Genomic DNA, 9,393 nt, shown 5'->3' with positions numbered 1-9,393 from the left:
TATAGCAATGAGTACTATCAGAAAATAGAGCTAAAACACTTATTTTAACCAAAGTAAATCACTTACCCTACCTTTAAGTGTTTTCTTTTGTAAATAATTGAAATCCACAAAGTAACTTGTAAGGGTGCGGTCACACCAAACTTTCATTCTGCCTATGCGGCGGATTTTGTCAATGGGAACGGAGTGGTTTGTTGCCATTCGCGAAGTACCGCAGAAAAGAAACACTGTTCCTGCTGAAAAGCATTGGCAGAATCTGCCGCATAAGCAGAATTAAAGTTCGGTGTGACCGCACCCCAAATCAAGTTTTTAAATAATTGTAGTGGAATAAAAGTTCCAATATTTGCTTCTGCGATGTAGTGGAGTAGAAATATCAAGTATTGTAAAATACATATATATACTCAAGTAGAGGAAAAGTACCTCAAAACAGTACTTTAGTAAATATACTTCAGTTTCTTTCAACCACTGGTCAGCATTCACAATGTTATCACAATTCACAAAGATAAGTTCAGTGATCAGCTGAGAGACACACGGCCAGTCGCAGTTCCGGCAGAGACTGTAAATAGAACACAAGACAATGTTGGCATTATTATTATAACCCTCAGAGGACAAGGGATTTACAAACCCAATTAAAAAAAAAATCAAGATGAAGATTGTGGTTTGTTTAAGTGAAGCCATTTTGAAAACATAGCCAGTAGGCTTTAAATAAATAAAATACAGTAGGCTACATCAGGGGTTCTTACAGTGGGGTCCTTAAGGGGGTCCCCAGATAAAATATTTGATAGTTAGGTTTTAGGAACCAAATGGGCCCTTATGGGGCTGCAACTCTGAGAAGTGTCCAGATGGAACCAAATGGATCTGTAAGGGTCCATTTGGTTCCGTCTGTACACTCTCAGAGTTATGGTGGTCCACGGTCCAATGCAGGGGTTCTCAAAGTGGGGTCCGGGGACCCCCCAGGGCCCTATATACACAGCCATATAGAAAAATAAAGTACTGAAAATTGGAAATACTCCAGTAGAGTAAAAGTACCTCAAAATTGCAGTGGGCTACTTGAGAGTAAATATTATGTACTTAGCACCACTGGATAAAAGTCAGACTCAAATAAAAACACACATGATTGATAGTCCTGATCCAAGGCTATTAAAGGCTATAAACAACAAATCTACAAACCCTCCATCTGCAGATCTCCAGGACCACGAACACGAAGTCGTCATCCTCGAAGAAGCCGTTGAAGCCCACGATGTGCGGGTTGTCCAGGGCCAGGGCTCTTGTGGATGGCGATCTCCGAGGTCATCTTCTCCCTATGGTGCTGCCAACGAGTTGAAAAAAGCGTTTAAATCGCTTATCTACTAACTAGTAACTACATTTTTAAAATAATTGTAGTGGAGTAAAATAATAATATTTGCCTCTGAGATGTAGTGGAGTAGAAGTAAAAGTATTGAAAATTGGAAATATTCCAGTAAAGTAAAAATACCTCAAAATTGTACAGTACTTGAGTAAATGTACTTAGTTACTTTACACCACTGCAGAGGAGACAGAGGCGAGTCAGGTGACCAACAATAAAAATGGTCCATTACCTATAAATGTAAAACAAAAAACAAAACATGATGCAACACAAACACTACTAAACACACACTTCCCAGCCAGCAGCTGTGCAGTGTGTGTGTGTGTGTGTGTGTGTGTGTGTGTGTGTGTGTGTGTGTGTGTGTGTGTGTGTGTGTGTGTGTGTGTGTGTGTGCGTGCGTGGCATGCAAAAACGACCTCCAAACTCAATTAATTCACTGAAGGTTTCTTCAGAAAGCGATAGATTGCTTACATTCTTGGTGAGGTTCCAGTTGGCTTCTCCAGTCTGGCTGCTAGCTGCTCTGTGCACATAAGGTGCTATTTTTCCATATTACACATTGATAGGCAACGGCTACAATACCTTAAACAAAGCCCTCTCCTCCTCCTACCCACTACCCAGGCCAGCCCAGACCGTACCCGAAAACATAACCATATCTCTAACATAATGTATAAACATTATGCATTTCTGATTATAATGTATTCTAGGATCATTCCAATGCATTATAATTGACTTATCCAGCAAACAACATAAAGGGGAAAAGTACCTTATGTAAGTTACAAAGCACGCAAGTCTCCTGGGACCCAAACCTACAAAACTACTTTTTTTATTATTTTTTTTTTTTTATAGCAGATCTACAAGGACATGTTGTGAGCTTGTAGGCATTTCCAAAAATGTTTGGCATTTCTGATTTAAAAAAATATATATATATATATTTCCTTTTTTTCCCTTAAAAAAAATAAAAATTAATGAAAATAGTTTTAACAATACTTAAGTTATTTATTTGCGATAAAAACTAATGAAAATAGTTTTAACAATACTTAAGTTATTTATTTGCGACCTCGACAAATTGGGTGGTCCGTGACACCAAATTGGGGAGCGACCCCACGTTTGGGAAACACTGTTGGACCGAATTGTTTACAATTGAAAATGCCTCAGCGAGCAGCGGACCAATAGGAAGAGGGCTGTCGGGCATCCTTCCTCTTCACGCAGGTGTTCTAATCAAGTGCGTTCAGAACCAGACGTCAGTGCTGTCCAGAGACTCTTTGAGACCAGACGTGCATCACACCAGCTCCACAGAGACACCGTTACTGAAGAACTACTGCTTGCTTTCATCGATCTTTTGTCATTTCAACGTGTATTTTTTGCTTTTTCAACATTTGCTGACACTTCTTTTGGAATTCCAAGTCATCTTCAGGTTAACCGACTAAGGTAAGCGGTGTTTTAGTTTTTCAAAACGCTCTTAACGGCTGTGTTTGTAGTTAATTTACACCTTGAGAGGTTGATGTCTACAACAGTTGTGGATCGTTTACATTTTCAAACGTTTTTTGGGGGATACAAGAAGAGTGGGTTGTTAGTTTTTAGTAGCTAGCTAGTTGTTTCAATTTTACTGAATGACGGACGGAAAGCCGTTGTCGTTGAAATCACTCAAGTCATCCTGTCGCTTGTCAAAAAGAACAGAAGATAAGCTTCATAGAACTGTTTTTAGGTGATTTTGGGTGAGTTTTGTTTATTTTCAAAACGTTAACGGAATTGGTGGGAATTTCATATTTGTTGATTAGGCTACAATTCTGTATCCAACGGTCATCCACTGGCTGGATGAAGAGGTTAAGGCCGCATGTTGTCGTACGAAATCAAGCTAACAACAACTGTTACTCGTTAGCTTGTAGATCTGTTCTTTTTTTGGCAAGTGACACGTTGGTACTGCGGGGTTTAGGGGGGCTTTGACTGAGTCATGTGTATCAGGCGGCCTCCACATGGCGGCGTTACGGTGACATTGGTGACCAGGAGAAATATGTGACCATCGTGTGGACTGGACTTCACATATTAACGTCGATGTCCGACCGTAAATCGCAGTTGTTTACTCTGTTTATTAACAGAGTTAAACCTAGTGGTGTTTAGGCCACGTATTGCAAGACCTCAAATGTCCGTTTTGTGTAGTCCACAAGACATATTTCTCCAGGTCACCAATTTAAACCATAACGGAGGAGACATGTGTTGGAATCTGTGTTGGGTGTTATTATGAACTGAACTGTACACGTTATAAATGTTTCACTGTCCAGCAGACACACAGACCATACACTCTCCATATCATTCAAATGGAGACTGTACACTCTTATTGGCTTATCAGTGGTTCTCAAACGTTTTCATGTAAAGGACCCCCAAATTAATATGCATTCAAATGCATCTGAAACGATTTTGTGACCCCCATAACTGAAACACTGTTTAAATGTTTCCAAATTAGTCCAGATTTCCAAATGTTTAGAACATAGCAGATCTACAAGCTTACAACGCACTGCATCGCTACCCGTTGTGAGCTTGTAGATCTGCTATTTTCTGAATAGATGAAATATAAGAGAGTTAAAGTGGTTAAACTGATTCTGATGCTATATTAACAAATTGTTGGCCTCTGTTATGTGTTTTCAAATGAGGCCATCATTGTGTTCGTGTCATCTTGTTACAGCTATTCGTGTTTACTGACCCCCCTCTCCCCCCTCTCTCTCAATTTCTCTCTCTCCTCACTGCAGTGCAGCCAAGAGGACAGGACACCAGTAGACCAATATACACACACACACACACACACACACACACACACACACACACACACACACACACACACACACACACACACACACACACACACACACACACACACACAGACACACACACATTATGTTTCAGAGGATAGCCATGCTGCCTCTGCACTGTGCCAAGGTGGACGAAAGCCTGACGAGCCTGCACTGGCTCCAGGACTTCTCCACCCTCGGTGCCAACGGTAGAGGCCCCCAGCCAGGCTGGGACCCTCCGCTGTCCAGTCACCGTCAGCCATTGGGTTTGTCTGTGGCGGCTTTGTCCCCTCTGGCCGGGGACATGGCGTCCATGGGCATTCCCCTGACCCCGGTCATGCCCACACCAGCGGCTTGCAGCCGGGCCCAGCAGAGCCTCCCAGGCGTCGTGACGCACGGCCACTACCCCGGTGGGGTGGGCTACAACACCAACGCCCATGAGAGGCCACACTTCTCCTGTCCCACGCTGATCTGCATGGCCATACAGGCCAGCGAGAAGAGAAAGCTCACATTGGCCTCTATTTACGTGTGGTTCAGTGAGAACTTCCGTTTCTACCGCTGCGCCAAAACCAAGTCCTGGCAGAGCACCATCCGGCACAACCTGTCCGTCAACAAGGGCTTCATCAAGCTCCCGCGGGAGAAAGACGAGTCGGGAAAGGGGGGCTTCTGGACGGTTGACCCGCAGCATGTTGAGCGCCTCCTCAACGGTGTTTACAAGTTCCAGATCGACCCCCGATCCGGCTCGCAGCAGCTCCCCGGGAACTTTGAACAGAACCAGCCGAGCCAGGCGGTCGGCGGGCACAAGAGGAAGCTGCCCCAAGCCTCTGCAACTAGCCTGGCCAAAGTCCCCCGGCGCTCCAGCTCCCTGCTGCTTCGTGGTGACGAACAGAAAGGGCTGGGGTCGGTCGACGGGAACTTTGACTTGGACTCCCTCCTGGAGTGGGCCTCGAGCAGGGAGCTCAGTCCGGACAGCGGCGAGCCACTGTCCAGACTGAGCTACACACTCCCTCCTATCCAGCACCAGCTTCCGGAGCTCTGCAGTGTGGCTAGCTCCGCTGTGTCTGTGCCTCCTTCCCCTCCTAGCTGTGCCTTGGATTGGCTCCCACAGAGTCAGTGCACCATCCCCACAGAGGAGGACCTGGTGGCTGACTATGACTGGGACGCCTTCCTTGATCCAGCCTTGAGTGAGGAGCTGAGCCAGGACAGCGGGGAGCCACTTAGCCCCACCCCCACAGAGGAGGATCAGGTGGAGGACTTCGACTGGAAGTCCTTCCTTGATTCTGCCTTTGGTGGGGAGCTGAGTCTGGACTGAGGGGAGCTGCTTAGCCCCATCTCCTAAGAGGAGGACCAGCCGTGAACATCGGGGAGGATTCCCTGTTTGGTTATGGAGGTCCCCCCAAGATGTCCCTGGCTAGTTGAGTTGAGGCTTGCTGGAGTTTCCTCTCTGATGTCCTGAGAGCATGTATGGTCTGAGATCAGCGTGTCGAGATAGGATCAGGCTGTTGGACACTAGGGCTTGTCCACACACCGGTGGGCCTGTGCACCCTGCCTCTGGGGCCCACTGCTGCTACATTCAATTCAAGTTTATTTTATTTTAACTTAAACAGGCAAGAAATCACCTACCACCATACACACATACAATACACCTGTCTGTCTGTCTGGCTGTCTATCAGTCATGGACCACACAGCAGGTTCCCGTTGGTCAGTCGAGCTTCGCTCCTGATCCCTCCTGATGCGTGTGGATGCGCTTCCAGAAAGGGGGGCGACTGTAGGCATGCATACGCTGTACTGTGGCTGCCAGCAAACACTTGGAAATGTGTTTGAAATAACCTGAGGTAAGAACATTTACTTTTGTCTGTTACTTTATATGGTTTACATTTTAACATCAAGTAGTAATAGTCATTTTAGGAATAGTTGTTAAGAAGAAAATGTTGTTAACAAAAAAACCTATCTGTCTGTCTTTTATGGACCGTGTTGGAGTTTCCCCGGATTGGAGATGGAGGTCCCCCCAGTCGAAGTTGGTCAGTCGAGCCTCGCTCCTGATCGCTCCTGGTGCGTGTGGATGCGCTTCCAGAAAGGGGGACGACTGTAGGCATGCATAGGCTGTAATGTGGCTGCCAGCAAACACTAGGAAATGTGTTTGAAATAACCTGAGGTAAGAACATTTACTACTTGATGTTAAACTCTAAACCATATAAAGTAACAGACAAAACTAAGTCATTTTAGGAATAGTTGTTAAGAAGTCAAAGAAACTATCTGTCTGTCTGTTATGGACCGTGTTGGAGTTTCCCCGGACTGGAAGCGGAGGTCCCCCCAGTCGAAGTTGGTCAGTCGAGCCTCGCTCCTGGTCGCTCCTGGTGCGTGTGGATGCGCTTCTAGAAAGGGACAACGACTGTAGGCATGCATAGGCTGTACTGTGGCTGCCAGCAAACACAGTTTGTTTGAAATAACCTGAAGTAAGCTCATTTACTTTCGTCTGTTACTTTATATGGTTTAGAGTTTAACATCAAGTAGTAATTGTCATTTTAGGAATAGTTGTTAAGATGGGAAAATTTAAAAGAAAACGACAAAAAAAGCTAAAAATATATCTATACTGTATATCTATAGTGTGTGTGTGTGTGTGTGTGTGTGTGTGTGTGTGTGTAGACACACAATCTAAACATTATGGGGCGTCTGGGTGTGGTAGAGGCAAAACACTCCCCCACCACCGCAGATACCTGGGTTCAATACCCAGCAGCAGCGGCGGTGCATCCAGCTTGGCTGGGCGCTTCTACAAACACAATTGGCCGTGTTTGCGGGTGGGAAGCTGGTGAGGATCAAGTGATCATGTCCTTTTTGCTGCGCTGCAGGATGTACATCAAGATTATTATAGTTCTGAATACTTCATTAGTTTGTATTTCGTTTTGACTTCGTATTTTCTATTTCAATTTAGTTGTAATTAGTTTTTAAAGTGAGTTCACTAGTTAATTTTTTGAAAAAGCTGACTGGATAGTGGATAATGCTGCCTTGTTGACGATTAGCCGCCTTTGCTAATCGTCCTTGCTGAGGGGGAGAAGCTCAGGGGACGACTATAGGCATAGGCCGTTACATTGCTGCTTGCTAGCGAGCCTGGCTTTTTACCCGACTGATAACATATTGTCCTACGACCCTAGAAATCCTGGGTTCACGAGTCCCGGCCGGGAGTTAGGTTTTAGTTTTTTATTGTAGTATGGGGTATTTGTCAGGGGTGAGATATTAAAATGTTCTAGTTTCGTTTTTTCCTTTCATTTACCTATAATAACCTTGATGCACATAGTAGTTTATACCTCCAAAGGTGAGGGGAGGTGGCAGCAACAGGGACTGCAGGACACTTGGGGATAATTGGGAATTGGCAATTACTAAATCGGGTTCTCCTCCCATGGATTGTCACCTTGCCGGTGGTGGAGGAGCTTGAGTTATCCCAGTGACCCAGAGAGCTAAGCCGGCTGGAGTCACGGCTTCTGGCTGGTCCAACCATGCCGGACAGCTCACAAGGGTAGGGATCAGACTAAGGACAATCCCTAGTCCTCCATATTGGGGGTTGGGCATGAGGTTAACAACTTCATCCCTTAAAACTAATATGTTTTCAGAATTCATCACAAAATCAATGCACTCTGAAACCATCAAAGACGTTGAATCTAAGAACTATTACTTAAACTGTCACGTGTCTCATTATGCCAATGCTTCCTTAGTTTTGTTTCTGATCTATTCAGAACAGAGCTCTGCTGTGAAGGTAACAGGTGTGTGAGCTATGAGCCACTGTCATCAAAGCAGCTTGCAATGAAGGTCAGTTTTGTTTATTTCTGTATTATTTCTGACTACATACATTCTTGCTTGCTTTTCTCTGTATAACATTTGACATGAAATGCTGTACTGTATATCGTTGCTGTCGGGCAGAAACCTCGTATCTCCATATTATATCGACATGTGTTAGGCATGCTGTTGCCTTACTTAAAATAAAATGTTGATTTTCTTCATCTTTTTTCATTAAAGACTGAGTGCCTTGGAATTCTGCAGTCCACTCCATACCACTTGGGAGTCAAGCAGTACTTCTTGGATTTCTTTTGTCATACACTCTACTATGGCGTTCACATGAAGATGCTTCGTCGGTTTCTACAGAAGGAATCACTGCACTGAGGGAGGAAGAGCAGCAGAAGAGTCAGATGATGGAGACGACTGAGGGTCTGAACAAAGACATCATCAACCCCTTTCAAACACAGTTAGAACCATAGAAGAGGAGCTGAGAGTGAGACCTGGACATATCTCACAAGCTTTCATCCAACCTCAACACTAAATACACAAAACATTTGTTTTTCTTTTTTTGCAGTAGAAGGCCCAATGTAGGGTAGATTGTGTTGCATTGTTTTTACCCTTTGCCTCCCCGGCCCCCCGCCCCAAACACACACACACACACACACACACACACACACACACACACACACACACACACACACACACACACACACACACACACACACACACACACACACACACACACACACACACACACACACACACACACACACACACACACACACACACACACACACACACACACACACACACACACACACACACACACACACACACACACACACACACACACACACACTCACACACTCATGTCCTTGCCTCTCCATCCATCTATCCACTTAACCATACTCTTTCCTTCCTCTCTGTCTGTTGTGCTCCAATCTCCAGGCTCCTGAGCCTCTCAGTTCTCTCAAGGTCGATGGCTGAAAGAGCAGCGCTAAGATCTCATCTGGATGGAGAGATCCCAAACCTACACCTGCCAGACAGAGGTCAGCATCATCATCATCACGCACTAACTAACACACTGGATATATTCTGTAGTATCCTACTAGCAGGCAGAGGTCATCATCACACAAGTGTTACTCAGCTGTCATGTTAGCCAGTTGTGTAATTAGTGTTGGTCTCATTCACTGTGTAGTGATTTATGGCCGTTTTAACCATAGAACGTGTCAGGAGAACGCTTCATTCATTCATTCATTCATCCATCCATTCATCTTTGGCCAGTATGGTTGTACAAGGTACCTCTGTGGTCAGAATGTAAACAGTCTATGCCGTTTTAATATTATGCTTTATAAGATATTATTTTATTCTTAATTTTATGGAGTGATGTGTGATTTGCATTTGTGAGTCCTAATTTGTATTTTGTGTTAAACCCAGGGTACAGTAATGTAAAAGACTAAATGAGTTTAGGTTGTTTTTGCTTGTCTGTGAGACGTT

Source organism: Gymnoscopelus braueri (genome assembly GCF_963280865.1).
Source record: "Gymnoscopelus braueri genome assembly, chromosome: 11".
Classification (NCBI taxonomy): domain Eukaryota; kingdom Metazoa; phylum Chordata; class Actinopteri; order Myctophiformes; family Myctophidae; genus Gymnoscopelus; species Gymnoscopelus braueri.
This window is presented reverse-complemented; position numbering follows the sequence as displayed.